The sequence below is a fragment of the Poecilia latipinna genome, unplaced genomic scaffold (assembly GCF_001443285.1).
Source record: "Poecilia latipinna isolate Pla-1442-1.1 unplaced genomic scaffold, P_latipinna-1.0 Scaffold920, whole genome shotgun sequence".
In the NCBI taxonomy this organism is placed as follows: Eukaryota; Metazoa; Chordata; class Actinopteri; order Cyprinodontiformes; family Poeciliidae; genus Poecilia; species Poecilia latipinna.
The window spans coordinates 138,829-153,797 of NW_015113536.1; the positions used below are offsets into that span (position 1 = coordinate 138,829).

A 14,969-nucleotide genomic window follows, 5' to 3' on the forward strand; every position below is an offset into this window, starting at 1 on the left:
TTAGACTGACTGCGAAGCTGCAGAGGGGTCAAAAGGCCAAAGTAAGTCACACAGCAACACAAATTCTTTAACAGCAGATAATATTCCATGAACTTTCTGAATCAGTCGTTTATATGTCTTTATTTTTGCAAAAATGTCACATAGATTATGTTTTACAGCTGAAAGTTTTTTTTTTTTCCACACATCTTGTATGTAATATATATGGTGATGTAAGCATTTTTATTTCCAGTTTATCGATGCTGCTTAGAGTATGAAAATTGGTAGTTTACTTTAGAAATGTCTTTGTATTTTAACAAGTTTCCATTTCATGGTGGGAATAAGTCACAGAGCCCCTCTGTGTGTGTTTTTAGGTATGATACACCTTGTAGTGACATGTTTCGGCCAGCAGGAGGTGTGATGCTCCTTTCATGAAGCTGACTGGTTCAGTTCAGTGGGTTATAGATTGCGGTGGGTTTATTAACTCTCTCTGTGGGAGAGTTAACTGGAAATATTTAAATGTCCGTTTTTGGTTTGGATCCTTCTTGTCAAATAAGTTCAAACTAGGCTGGTTTATTCTACGACGAAAGCAAACAAACAAAAGTATCAAAACTGTTATTAAGACATTGAAAAAGGAAGAAATATCCGATTCTTAAATCAACAAGATGCATTCTGTGATCAGAAAAACTCGAGTAAAACGTTAAAATTATGTTTTTTCAAACGTTTGATGGGTGAAAATCAAAGGATAATCTTTTCTCTGGAGAACCACATGAAGTTGGAATTGAAAAAAAAAAAAACCGTAGTTCTGCACTGAACAATCCAACGAATCAATGGTTAATCTCAGGGTAGCTGCAGGTCACAAGAGGTTGTTCTCAGTGAAGAAGATTATTGGTTAAATTCTTGGAGGAAACTTTAAACACACACACACACACACACACACACACACATTTTAACGTTTAATTCAAAGTTTGAAAAATAATGAATGAGAAAAAAAAGAAGAGTCTTAGAAATCATGGCTCAAACAAAGTTGTATCCGGTTGGGAGATGAGATCATTTTCCCGTCTGAGGATAAAGTTAAAACGGGTGTCAATGTTGGTCAAATTGATCTGCATCCGAATCTCTTAAGAACTCACTGATGTTAATTCAGACTGAGGAGCAACTTCACCGTCTCACAGAAAAGCAGAAACCACTTTAAACAAGAAAACCTCCACGTACAAATTCTAGTTCAATCACAAGAAAACAAAGTTAAACTAACCACAATGTCAGTCTTATTTATTTATTTATTTATTTATTTATTTATTTAATTTTCTCACCATCTCAGCTTTAAAATGAAACTGCATTAGTGGGAGTGTGGAACGGGCTGAAGATCCAGAAGAGCTTCTCCAGACGGACCGTGGTGGGAACCCGCGGAGCTTTCTCTCAGCATTTCACACCACACGTAGTCAAACAATTAAAAGACATTTCTGAGTCTCATTCTGTCGCAAGAAATATCCTTTAATTGTAAGGCCAGGTGCAGCACTCTCCGATTCCCCTCCTCCTTCTCCTCTCTCTCTCTCCCTCTCTCTCTTTCTCTCTCCCTCTCTCCCTCTCTCTCTTTCTCTCTCCCTCTCTCTCCACGCTGCTCGGTAACAGTGCCGCACCGACAGCTGGTCCGCACCTGTAAAGGACATTACGGGACATGTCAGTGACGTCACAAACACACAATCGGCCAGAGGCTCGACTCTGCAAAAGGTGTGTGTGTGTGTGTGTGTGTGTGTGTGTGTGTGCATGTGTGTGTGAGACCCTTCAGGGTTTGACCACAGCGACCTGTTGGGAACTCCTTCCTCCTCCTCCTCCTCCGGTTGTTCTCATCCATCACGCACAGAAACGCAAAAGAAAACGCTTGGACACACTTCCTCGTATTCGGACCGATGAAAAGAAGAAGAAGAAGAAAAAGATAGTGTCATGTATAGAATGAATGAATGAAGACTCGGGACAAAAAAAAAAAAAAAAAAAAAAAAAAAAAAGGGAAGGCTGATACGGAGGTTTGATTCGGTCCGGTCGCGGGCGCGTAACTGAGAACCTCTCCAAGGTGCTGAAATGGAAACGCAGCTTCACGCAGATGTTAGGGAGGAGAAAAAGCGGTCATTCCGCACTGCAACTCCACACACGGTGTGTGTGTGTGTGTGTGTGTGTGTGTGGGGTGCCAAGGGAGAAGCTGACAGCTTCCCGGTCTTTCCTTCCATCTTCATGTGATGGGATGGATGAAGCCGAGAGATCAGATCTCGAACATTTACGCACAAGCATGAGAGTCACAAAGCACAGGCAAGCGCGTCCCCGCGTAAATCCAACTTAAGCAACACTCACTTGTCTGCGCAAAATAAATAAATAAATAATATTCACCCCGATTTTCTCCCAAGGAGAAAAGGAGCGACTAATACTTAAAAGTACTGCCAGTTTCCGGGCGTTTTTATTTATTTTTTTTTTTTAAAGAAAGTAAGTCTCAGCCCGGTTTCTTCTGCCCCCGAATGAACACCCGAAACCTTACCGAGAGAGCGAGCATCACCCCGGGGGCGACAGAGCCTCTGCGCCTCCTCCTCCTCCTCCGCGCTGCGCTGCGCTGCGCTCCGGCTCCCATCCATTCCATCCCTCCATCCCACCATCTCCATCTCCATCCCGCGCCTCTCTTTTCTCCGCTCCGGCTTCCAGCACCGGAGATAGATGCTCTGCAGTCACGTGGGTCGGAGGAGAGGAAAGAGAAGTGATGGAGAGAAAGGAGGCAGGGAGGGAGAGACAGAATGAGACAGAGAGAGAGAGAGAGAGAGAGAGAGAGAGAGAGAGAGAGAGAGAACGTCCCTCCTCCTGCTCCTCCGCAGTTTGCAGTGTGTGATGTCTCAGACTCGGAGGTAGAGAGTCAGAGCTGCTCGTCCGGCGGATCTTAACCTCTGAAACAAACCCCCGGTGTCTCCTGTCATCCTCCCCCCTCTTCCCCTCTCACCTCCCCGGCTTTGCTCCTCTCTGGAGCCCCTGGAAGCTTCTCCCTGTTTCTTCTTCTTCTTCTTCTCTCTAATCTCCTTCTTCAGCCCGACTTTGACCAACACTTTCTTCTGTGGGATTTAGTTTTCTGCTCATTACTCCCTCCCAACACTTCGCCGCCGCCGCCGCCGCTGCTCCCATTCGGATTTGCTCGCCAGTGACAAGAAGAACCCCAAAGAATCGGCGAGGTGGATCCGTGGATGCGCCTCTGGGGCTCGAACTGGAGATGGAGATGCTGATACTGTTATTTCATTCCTTGTGGATATTGCAGTGCAACACAGCGAGCGCCGACTCCATCATCCACATCGGTAAGAGAGAGCACCGGGGTTTTTTTTATTTTTATTTTGGCGCTCAGCTGTGTGCGGGTTTTGGCTGCGGGGAGCGAGTGGGATCTGGGGAATGTGAAGTGGCTTGTGCTGTTAGGGCTGCGGGTGCAGGCGCTCATTTCCAAACATCTCCGCAGTGTAAAGATAACAACAAAAAACAAAAACAAAAATGTACTTACTCTGGTAGCTGACTGTCCTTCCGAGGAGGGTAGGTGTGCAGAGGAAGAAAGGAAGGAGACTGTTGCATTCTGGCTCAGACGCACGCAGAGTGGAGGCTGATAGAGCGCCCCGCGCCCGGGTTGCGCCATCCATCCATCCATCCATCCATCCATCCATCCATCCATCCATCCATCCATCCATCCATCCATCCTCCCCACCTCCCTTACTCTCCATCTCCATCTCTCCCACTCCTCCCCCTCATCTATAAGCGTGAACTTTCAGTTGGACGTGAGTGAAATGTTAATCAACTCCGGCAGAGGAAGTGATGACAGAGGGGGGACAAAACGGCGACTGTTCGGGCTTTTCAGGCGTCCAAGCGCCGGCCTCCCTTTCTATCACGTTATTTCCTGCTGCTTCAGTCCAGACACGGTTTCACTAAGAAGAGAAAAAAAAAAAAAAAAAAAGAAAGAAAGAACGGAAGTCACACACAGGCAGAGATGATCCAGATCCCCCCCCCCCCCTCCCCACCCCCTGGTGTCCTGCAGCCAGAGCTTTGTGCCGGTGGCAGCAATGCGGTGGGCCATGGGTGCTGAAGCCAGCAGAGGGGAAGAGGAAGAGGAGGAAGAGGAAGGCTGCAGAGTCATTCTGCAGAAGGACACGCATCCCCTCTTTAAGTGGTTGATGGAAAACAAACCATGAGGGAAGAACAATCGGCTCAGGAAGAGGGCCTCTAAAAGTCTGTGAAGTCAAACCTGGTGTGTGTTTTGGGTGGCGATGAAGCGAACACGGCCGGCCTGAGGGATAAGCGGAGTTTGCGGCTGCTGAGGTCCGATTCCTGGCAGGGCCAGACTGAGACTGTGCTGTATTTTAGCTATTTGTGTTTTAAAATTTGAACTACTTTATAGTTAATGTGCTGTGTTTTAACTATTTGAGAGAGGAAAAGCCATTTTCCACGAGGCTAACATAAAGATTGGATCCATCCATCCATCCATTGACTCTGTCAGTCCCCTCCAGCCCATTCTGGGGGATCATGTCTGGAAAACTTCCAAGCCGAGGCCTTCATGGATTCGCTCTAACCACCTCGGTTTTCTCCTTTGGCTGCGTGGGAGCATCAGTTCTCTGAGCTGGAACATGTTGTGGAGGATGCTGCTGCTTATGTGCAGCATCTCTTTTCTTTTGGTCACATCCAAGAAATAGCTTTTGTTTGTTTTTAAGGTAGACTTTTAAATGTTATCACCTTAATGCGCTTTTATCCGCCAACATATCTGTTAAGGTTAAGACAAGTGGCTAAAAACTAGAACTAAGTTGCTTGAATTGACCAAAACCAGGAACAGATGAACAATTCTCCCATCTAAACAGTTTAACGTTTCCTAAGACACTAAACATTACCGAAGTGAGCAAGTGGGTCTAAAGGGGCCTTCAGCTGAAGGCTTTACAGAACCTTGGGGTCGCTGCTTCCTTTCTCTTCCTCTTTCTCCTTCTTTCTTGTTGACCGGATCCGTCCCTGTGTGGACAAAGTAGAAATCCGGGGACAGGCTCGGATGTACGCGTGGACAGATGGGAGGATATCGGTATCCCTCTGGGAGGAATCGGCATTCAGCGGGAACAATGCAGAGCAGTGGCGTGGGATTATTACAAACACAGATCAGTAAATACATTGGATTAGCGGCACGACCCAGCATGCTGTTCTGTTGATGATTCACGGGAGTGCGAGAGAGATTTAAGACCTGCTACTGATACATTTGGGTTGTTTAGATGGAAGACTCTGCAAACTTTGGAACCGGGAACTGAAACCCAAACAAAGAGGTCCGATATAAGCTGTTTTCACCCGTTCCCGACTGGGTGGGAGGATTCAGCTCCTCCAGACTAGCCAGCAGCAATTAGCAAACACCTGGTGGAGATGCGAATCTACTGAGCTCATGATAGAAGCTACTTCTCAATGAAACCCTGGTAAAAATGTTGTGATGACTTTCTGAAGGCGGAGTGTTGGAAGGAGCAGAGACAGAGGCCCAACTTTAAGGCATTCATTTACAAAAGTCCCATTTCTTTTAAGTCACATTTGTTATATCGCACACGAAGGTAACACAGAAGGGAAAACACATAATACAGTCCCTTTAAACTATAATTCTCATAGGAGAATGCTTATATATATTGTCTGTAATTTATCCTATTTTTAAACGAGTGCTATCACTTTATTTACGTCTACAAGTATTATAGGTGCTGTTTGTCAACACCGTTTAAGTGGAATTGAAATCTTGGACCACAATTGCTGTTTCTTCTCCGGTTTGGTTGGTTGCTACAGCTGGATCGTTTCTCGGCCGAGTATACTCAGTCACTGTGATTATCCAGCTTCTGGTGGAGACTTGAGTCGTTGTCTTCCGGATCATTTAACAGATTCTGTTGGCTTACAAGGAAGGTGAATTCATTTTCCACATTAAGGACGCTGTTGTGTGGAAACGCCGACGAAAATGCATGGAAGCTCTCGTCCTCAGAGCAGAGCAGCAGCGGGTTGCTCAGCTGCGTTCGGGGGCTGGACGGGGGGAAGGAGGGGCTCTGTTGTTTCCTTCAGCCTCCTGACGGCCGGATCGACTTGGCAACGCGGCGCAGCAGGACCCATATCAGATGTGACAGTTTTTCAGCCTCTGCTCTGAACCCACCTCCCCCTCCGTCCACCCCTCTACTCCAGCATCTGTCTCGTCCAGCCGCGCTGGTGATCATCTGTGACGTTTCCCCCGGTTTGTTTGTCCCCTCGTCTCCTCTGTCCGCCGCGGAGGATCAGCGGCAGGCGGAGAGGTCAGCAGTGAGGTGCTGATGGGAGGCATGAGGAGGGGGCCGATTGGTAAAAGAGCTGATGCGCAATAAAATGCGGGAGCCGGGGCCTTCAGTCAACCAAACCCTTTGACCACACGGTCTGCTGCTGCGTTCAAGTGCAGCACTGGTGCAAAACCCGGCACGGTCAAGGTCCAAGAGTCTGCAAAATTATATCTGTGCAGATTCCAGCGGCAGCAGCTGCTTTCTCTAATTAGTTACACTCCCTGTTCTTTGGTTCAATGTGCATAAAATCAGTAAAAACAGCTGCTGTGTTTTTTTTTTGTTTGTTCTTTTTTTTTTTGTGCCTTGAAAGAAAAGCAGCGGTCGAGGAACATCAGAGAGTGGCAAACTGGAGCAAATCGGCTTCCAGTTAATTTCTGCCTTTAATTAGATCTCTGAGATCAAGTCGTCAGCTACAGGTACGTCCAGGACATCAGGAGCCCTCCGGTTGGGTTTCGGGAGAACATCTTCTTCCAAAGAGGCAGCAGTGGAAGTGATTATTGGAAGCAGACGCACAGCTGGATGTCAAACCTGAACAGACAACCCCACCAGCACTCACAGATGGAGAAAACAAGCTGCGTGTTCTGGACAAAAAAAGGAAGAAGATCTTTTGTTTCAGAACACCGTGTCAGGAGCTCCCCAGGAGTTCGGAAAATACCTTCCTTTTTTTTTTAAATTTACATTGCGCCACTGAAAACACACAAGGAAAGCTTTGATAAAGCACTTCAGAGAAAAAGAAATCAGCAGAATACCTTGATTCCCAGCACAACCTTGACTTGATAAGGTCAAAGGTATTGGTCTTGGTCTCATTGGTGTTTATGTCTAATTTAAAGCTCTCATAGATCCTGACTGAACTGCATATAATTCTAATTCAAAGAAAACAAAACAAAAAAAATACAAAAGCTGCTAAAACGGGTAAATTAAAAATATTTAGCAGTAGAAGCACCCGATCAATGAAATAAATATGGAAAAAAAATCGGTAGACATCTGCCACCTGACATATTAATTCAACTTTTAAAATATTTTTTAGTTAAAGAATTTGCATTGTTTTTTTTAATGCTTTTATAATATTTAATGTAGCTAAACTGTAAAAACATGAACAAACGTAATTCTAATATTTTTTTTTTTTTTTGTTACTGGAGTTGATTCTGTTAGTTACAGTTGCTTCTCTGCTATTTGAACAAAAACAAAACAAAAGCATCTGGAACTGTATGTAGTTTAAGTTTATTATGTGGGGCTCTTTGATTGGCTGTTGAATAATTAGCTTAATTAAAACCAACTTTTTTGTATGCTTTACGTCATGTTATAATGTTATTCCCTCATCAAAACATACTTGGAGTGTTGCCTTGATTCTTTCATGCATCGCTGACAAATCCTTTAATCTCCCATGGCAACCATTCAGCTGTGCAAAACGCCTGGATGGACCTATCACCACCTTAAAGGCGCAGTTTCCAAGCTCCATGTCTCTCCCACTCAGCTCCTTCAAACTAGCTAGCAGCAATTAGCAGACACCTGGTTGAACTGCGCATCTGTTGTATGGGCGCTGCTTCTCAGTGAGACGCTGCTTGATAGAAGAGCCATGCTGTGACGACTTCATGAAGGTGGAGTTTCAGAAAGAGAAGTAGTTTTTAAAGAGACAGAGACCCAATTTCAAGCCGTTAAATTACAAAGTCAAAAATATTTTATGTCATATTCGATATATGCAGCGTTTTTAAAACTGAAAGTAAAATAGTTGATTGTGCTGTGAAATGGCACAATGTGGCAATAAAATACATAATACTGCCCCTTTAAAAAGGTTGAAAAGCATTTGCTGGGTAGATTTCTGGCACCCTGAGAGTAGCAGTCTTTTGAATGTCACTTTCTGTTTATTTTTTTATCTGTTTTTAGTAAAAGCATAAACATAGCAGCTGGATTCAAATACCTCTTTTTTTTTTCAAAGAAATGTGTCTTGTACGAAAGAGCTTAAAGGGGCTAGACTAGTGCCCCACTTACAATATTCCTCATACTGTGTTGTGATTATTTTCACTGGATTAATTAGTTCAGCCACTCAGCTTTGGCTCTCAGCGCACATTAAGCTGTGACTTGGTGCACATTCGGAAGAGGTAGTGTCGCGTTACGGTTTAAACTACTGACCCACATGCACGAAAACTCCCAGGAGACCAGTAAAAAACAACAACAAAAAAAAGTTCATCAGGTTTATTGTTACAGATGGAATAAAGTCCAGACTTTTCCCAAGGTTCTGTGGAAGGAGGGCAATATAGAGTTGGGAAGAAGACCGTGATAATAAGGATGATGGAATAATCTTGCTGGAGGAAGGAGAGCGTTCTGGGTTGCCGGTCTGTGTGGTAGTCGAGTCTCGGCTTGGAGGATGATGGCGGTTTGGATCTAAGCTGCTGACTGTGGAGGATGATCCAGGGGGACTTGTTCTTCCAGCAGTAAGACGTGGGTTCAGAGGACGATATTCCAGCAGGAGACGCAGAGAAATACCTTAGGAGGTAGCGCAAGGAAATAATTAGTGAAAGAGGTCTGAAGCACACGGAAAACACGAGGAAAGACTAGAGGTACCACTTAAGCTAACACGCAGGCGAAGAACGATCAGCAGCTCGCTCCTCTTATCCTCCAAGGCTGATGGCTGATGATCCGCAGGCGTGTGGGAGCAAACCTTCTCGCCCCCACCATCCGGGGAGAAACCTACAGGCACCGGAAAAAGCACCACACAGACAGGAGCAACCCAGTTCCCTGACAGGTAGAAGGACTTCACATCGTAAGAGTGTGAAGCTCAGTTCTATGGTGTCGGGCGAATCCTCGGTTCTGTGGCTTTTGTGAACTTTTCAAGTCTATAAAAGTGCAGCGAAAGTTTTCAAACCTGCTAGTTTTCTTTTCTTTTTTACATTTTGTATTGCTGCATACACAATGTTGACATGTTCTCTTGGGATTTTATGCAATAACCCAACACAAGGTAGCACATAGTTGTATAGAGGGAGGAAAAGAGTTTAAAGGTTTTTGACCAGTAAAAGACAGAACAGAGGAGAGCGCATTTCTGTTCAGCAGCTGTTACGGCTGCAAAACCTTTGGTTTGTCTCAGCAAATTTAGAGTCTGAAATTTTTCTTTAGTCCCCGTAGCCTATCCATTTTCAAGTCTCTCGGCTGCTGGTAGATCAGAATTTTGATTGGACCATTTTATATAAATTTATTATAAATAATAGTAAAAATCCACTTTACAATTATGTACTTCCCTTGCCTAATAAAAAAAAAAATTGCAGTCGGTGGTTCTAATATGATGAAACGTAAAAATGCGGTGTGAATACTTTAGTGAAGCCCCTACCGGCATTACTTCAGCCTGTAATTGGGATTGTGTTTAGCTGTTTGTTTCTCAACAACAAAGACCGACCTGGGAATGGGGGGTAATTAGAGAGTTAAGAGTGATTTTTATTGTAACTGCGTCGTAAAAGCAAAACAATGAGCTGCAGGAAGTCGAAAAATCAATGGCGCCCGGTCTGCAAAGGAGCGCTCTTACACCGCATGCAGCCATTTTCATTTGTAGTTTAATTATTTGTTTCACAGAAAGGCACCCAAGATGATCCGGTTGGATCCTTAAAATTAAAAAAAAAAAAAAAAAAAAAAAAAAAAACAAACATAAAAAGCAGGAGATACATTCTGTGACAGATCAGCGGTTAATGTATTCAGCGCGAGAGCCATCAGGTTGCGGAAGTGTTGCTATCTGCCTCACGGAAGCCGATACCAGTCACACTCAGGTTGTAGCTCTTTGTTTCCCACCTGGGCAGTTTTCCAGCTCAGAAGGTCCCCTAAACGCCCCTCAGGCCAAGCGGATAACAAGTCACTTTTTATAAAGAGCCAGAGGAGGAGAGATTAGTCCGTCCCATGAGCCAGGCAGCTGACGAGGGATGATTTACGGCGCCGCTGTAGCGGCTAGCAGAAGGAGAGCCCGCGTATGCGGTGGCTGGTTTTGGAAAAGGCGAGCTCGAACTGCAGGAATCCAATCTGTTGAAGCTGGCAAAGCAAATGAGCAGCTGCGGCCCTTTCTCGCCCCGCCGCTAAATAAGATAAACTAACCGGGTTAGGGAGGAACGCAGAAAGCTTCCCGCGCCGTCTCGGTGAGGGTCCGGCCACCGCACCTTACCTCCGCCGCCGCCCTGCACAAACACACAGACGCTGAGATGGACGCGGCAGCCGACGAAGTGTTTGACCCTGAGAAAGGCATTCACACACTCTAGGAAGCGGCGTTAGCGCTCTTTCTAATTCGCAGTGACAAACACGCAGATGCAGACTGTGTGGGCAGAGCGAGAGGAACAGGCTCAGAATGGAAACTGCTTTGACTAATAACAGGTTACACAAAGCTGCTCTTATGTTTTTATTCCAGAAGCTGTGATGATGAAGCCTCTGTAGTTTGTTCTGAGTGTAAATGGATATGGAAAAAAAAAAAGAAGAAAAAAAAGTATCTGAGAATTTGATTTTTTCAGATCATATTAAAACATTATCTCTGAGTTTAAACTTACTGAGGCTTTCTTTGGTCGGACAAATGGACTGCTGATGAGTGGATAGTATTAACTGACTGGTTCAATACATCAATAACATCGCGCCTTATGGGGAACCGGGCTATTAAACCACCATCCTTCTGTAGTCAGATTCACATTCACACACTCTTAACGACTGACGAGAGGTGATTCATGTACAGTTTCATGCAAAAAGATGGATAAATAGTTACAGATGGAGACGTCGCTGGGTCATTCAGAAGCTTCTAGTTTAGCATTTGATTCAATATAATTTTATATAAATTGGACCTGGTGGTTGGAGAGAGCCTTGACTTGCCAGTTATCTGATTTTTGAGGCTCTACTGTTTACATATTTTTGACTGACTGGAATTTGTTGATTGTCACCATTCTGCATTCTTAAGGGAATAACTGCATTCTCTAAAACACCTGCCATGAATTTTCCATCGCTGTCTCTGTAGTGAATCACATAGACAATGTCTGTCAAAAAGGCAACTTTAAAACTAACTCACTTCAGGAGTAAAACCACTACTGAGTGAAACAGACATGTGGAAGATTATCCAATCAATACCATTTGAGGGTGGAGTCAAACATCCAACCCCGCCCACTATCTGACCACGCCCCATTTCGTTGTCTGCCCATCTCCAACTCATTTGCGCAAGGGCTAAAAATAGTGTATGATTTAAAGAGAATAACAAAAGGTACAGATAGCATCTAGGATGTTTATATACATAGCTTACTAGATTACTGAGAATAAAAATCAAACAAATGTATGTGCCTGTGTATAATAATAATCAAACGTGAGCAAAGATGGAGTAAATGGGATAGTCTTGCATACTGTTAACACCTTTAGTTAATCTAAAAAAATGTCTGTGATTGGTCCACCAGAGGGCGCATTAACAGGTTAAATACTTCACAGTCTACACAGTTTTAGACAATTATTGTTCATTATAACGTAGGAAAATGTATCCTTTTATAGGAAATACGATTTTAAGTAAAGTAAATAAATAAGTCGTATGCGTTTTGTAGAACTACAACAGCGATGCGGAAGGATTTCTTTCAGGCCATTTATAAATGAGCTAGAGTTATGGATTGCAGTTCTGGAACAAATCGTGGAATGATATGACCCCAGGACTTTCTCAAATTTGCAGCAAAGCTGGCAATGTTGAGCTGAAAGTCAGGGTTTTCAAAGTCATCACTGTGCAGGTCTATAAGCCTGGCTGCGTTACATAACCTGGCTCTGTGAGAATGCTACGAGTTTAATATGCTGTCTGTAAGAATCTCCACCGGTTCAATAAATCTTTTCTCAGTCGTCTCAGATGGAAAAGTTTGAGCGAATCAACTGAAAATCTCAAAAGCTTCCCATTATCCCATAATCATGCCTTGATCTAAATGACATTTAATCACCTAATTTATCCTCATAAAAGCCTAATGGATTGCAGTCATAACAATTCATCCTTCTTGTCTTTCTCCTTTAACCACAAATGCTTTTCTCTGCTAAATTACAGCCATTTCACCCAAGAAACCCCAAGTGAAAAGTAAAAGCTATGCAAACATGTCATCTCTCCGGAACGTAATAAAAAAAAGGGCTGCCAAGAAGTGAATGCTGATGTTAGACTGAGTAAGTATTATAACAGACACAGATCTGTTAATATTTGATCAGCAGGAATCAGAGCAACACTTTTTTTTATGTTTGGAGATGTACATTTAGTGCTTCCTGTCTGCAGCTGCAGTTATGTAACTTACTTATTTTCAACCATTTTCTACAACATTCCTATTTAACAGCAGCTTTTCACCCTGATTGTCTCCATAAATACAGCCTGCATGTCTGCAGATAGCATTAGGTAGGGTGTTGTGTAATCAGTGTTTTTTTTTTCTTCTTCTTCCTTTCTGTAACTTTATTTGTGAGACTGACATGCTGTGAGTGGAAAAAGAAAAAAGTGTCAAACGATGTGGAAAATAATTGCTTCTATCTTCAGATGCTCTCGTCTGCGAGCAGAATGCCTGAGTTAACAACCTACCTTCTTATTTTGCTGCTGTTGTCCGTGAAGAGCTTTAAGCTTTGTTAAGCCGAAACACAGAACGGAAGCCCTGCTATGTTGAACCTACTTAGCAAGTTGCCCCATTGGACTCCACGTCCTTGATAAAGTCTTGCTCCAACAAACAAAATGGCTAGATTAGCTTCTCACCATGACCGTTTCTGGTGTGTTGGACCAGAGAAAGGTCTAAAACAAGAAGGACACGGTGCTTAAAGTCTGATTTTAAACAAGACTGGCCTAAACTATTGGGTCCAAGAACAAACTTTAATAACTCACGACCCGTGGATGCAAGAAAAGCGTGATTAATGTACGAATAGAGAAGAAGAGAAACAGCAAAAAAGGGACCTTGCTGTGAGAAAATCAGGTCAAATGCAGAGAATGAGCATAAATCGTTGCTATGGACTGGATCCCTCACCCTGACGCATCACCTCCACTCACACACTCATGCATTATAAATAATGTTTGGGAGCTTAGTGAATGCGTTTGCCATGAGTTTAGGAGTTAAAGATCTTTTAAGCTCGCGAGCAGCTCTGTGTAAAACCTGCTGACTTCAAACAACGTACTGAAACTGATGAGACAAATCGTGACGATTTGCCTTTAATAATACGATCTTTAATGTTTGTACTCTGGGTCCGTTTATCCAGGTCTGGACACACAGGACCCTTTAAAGACAGGGTGCAGCATCTTTTTTTAAAAGAAAAAGACTTGAGTTTTGAATTGCCAAATCCTGATTAGTATTCATATCCTTGGCTTAATGTTTTGTTGAAGCACACTGAGCAGCAATCGCAACCTCGAATCGTCCCGAGTACGTCTTTGCAAGCTTGGTACACCTCTTTGGAGAGTGTCGCATTAGTCTTCTCTGCTGGTCCTTTCACACTCAGTCATGTTTGATGGGCAGCGTCATTAGAGAACTGGTTTTAGACGTTTGATTTGACTCGAGTCTGGGCCACTCAGCGACAATTACAGATGGCTTCCGAAGCCGTCCTGTTGTCGTCTTGGTGGTCCTTCATGTTGTTGTGTTGGAAGATGAATTGTTGACTTAGTCTGAGGTCCAGAGCGTCGTGGAACAGTTTTTCTTGAAGAATCTGTCTTGTTTGGCAGCCAGAGGGGATTGATGACTTGAAAAAAAGGAAACGTCCTCTCCCAATAAAACTGCGAACACAGAGCTGTCGGGACATTTGTATATTGCCACAGATGACCCAATATGTTCTCATCTTGGTTCTTTCTTGGCTAGTGGTTGATCTAAAGCACGCCGTCAGCTGTCAGACCTTATGTAGGCAAGTGTGTTTAATTCCAAATTATGTTTGATCAGCTGAATGAAATCAGCTGAACAGGTGGGCTGCAGTCAAGCTGACCGAAACATCTCAAGAATTTCAGCGGAAGTCTGACGTGCCTTAACTTTTTGAGTTAAAGCACATCAGCCATCGTGTAAGGTTGTGATTAGTTATAGTTCCCATCCCAAAGATCCATAATTTTAAGAACTTTTGATTCTCTTTTTCTTGGTGGTGTGTTGCATAGGGAATTACCCTAATTCCTGTGTCTGACATACTTAAGGTTGCCATGAAGTCATTCATCATGTGGAACCTGATGAGTTACAAACGATGTGGAGTTTTCATCATCGTCGGACGCCGTTTGTTAGCTTAACAGCTCCTCCCAGCTGCAGAGGTACAATAGATCTTAATATCTGTCATTTTATCTCCTAAATGAAATGAATCCTTTTTGTTTCAGCCAGCCTGGCTCATCACGTCTCTAATTTCAGCAGATGCACGTTGCATTTGCATAACCCTCGCTGAAGGTGATGAGTTGGCAGTCGGTCAGGAGAGAGACGCTCAAAGCATCTTGCACTGGAGATGGGAGAGCAAAGAGTTGGTTTTACAGCTGTCTTTCGGGAGGGGGTGGGAAACATATCGGATCCCGGCGTAAACAAGGGGGAACAGACTTCCGGATCTGGTCTGCAGCGTTCCAGCGGAATCGTCTTCGACGTTTTGCGGCAGGCGTCACTTATTTGGAGCGTTTTAATTATGAAAACAGCTTTTCATAAATCCACAAAGTCCCAACTGCCGTAAATCTACTCATTGTTGTTGTGCTCAGTCTTTGGCAGTGTTTTAAACCCCCACAGTATTTCACTTTAA

General features: G+C 43.8%; 3 long non-coding RNA genes across 4 annotated transcripts in view; 1 reads left to right on the forward strand and 2 right to left on the reverse strand.

Moving 5' to 3' along the window:
- Positions 1-447: 447 nt before the first annotated feature.
- LOC106957633 (uncharacterized) lies at positions 448-2,756 on the reverse strand. Of its 2 annotated transcripts, XR_001426995.1 has the most exons (3): positions 2,504-2,756; positions 1,783-1,871; positions 448-1,633 (listed from the first exon to the last, which is right to left on the reverse strand). It is a non-coding gene; the product is annotated as an uncharacterized LOC106957633 (long non-coding RNA). The 2 variants fall into 2 exon arrangements; XR_001426994.1 differs by having other exon boundaries at positions 448-1,871; positions 2,504-2,743.
- A 78-nt stretch (positions 2,757-2,834) lies between these two features.
- LOC106957631 (uncharacterized) overlaps positions 2,835-14,969 on the forward strand; it is a 39,697-nt gene continuing 27,562 nt past the window's right edge. Inside the window, exon 1 of the long non-coding RNA XR_001426992.1 lies at positions 2,835-3,299. This is a non-coding gene — a long non-coding RNA (uncharacterized LOC106957631). The remainder of the gene's footprint in view (positions 3,300-14,969) is intronic.
- Positions 8,469-11,484, reverse strand: LOC106957632 (uncharacterized). The gene is made up of 2 exons (XR_001426993.1): positions 8,853-11,484; positions 8,469-8,774 (listed from the first exon to the last, which is right to left on the reverse strand). It is a non-coding gene; the product is annotated as an uncharacterized LOC106957632 (long non-coding RNA).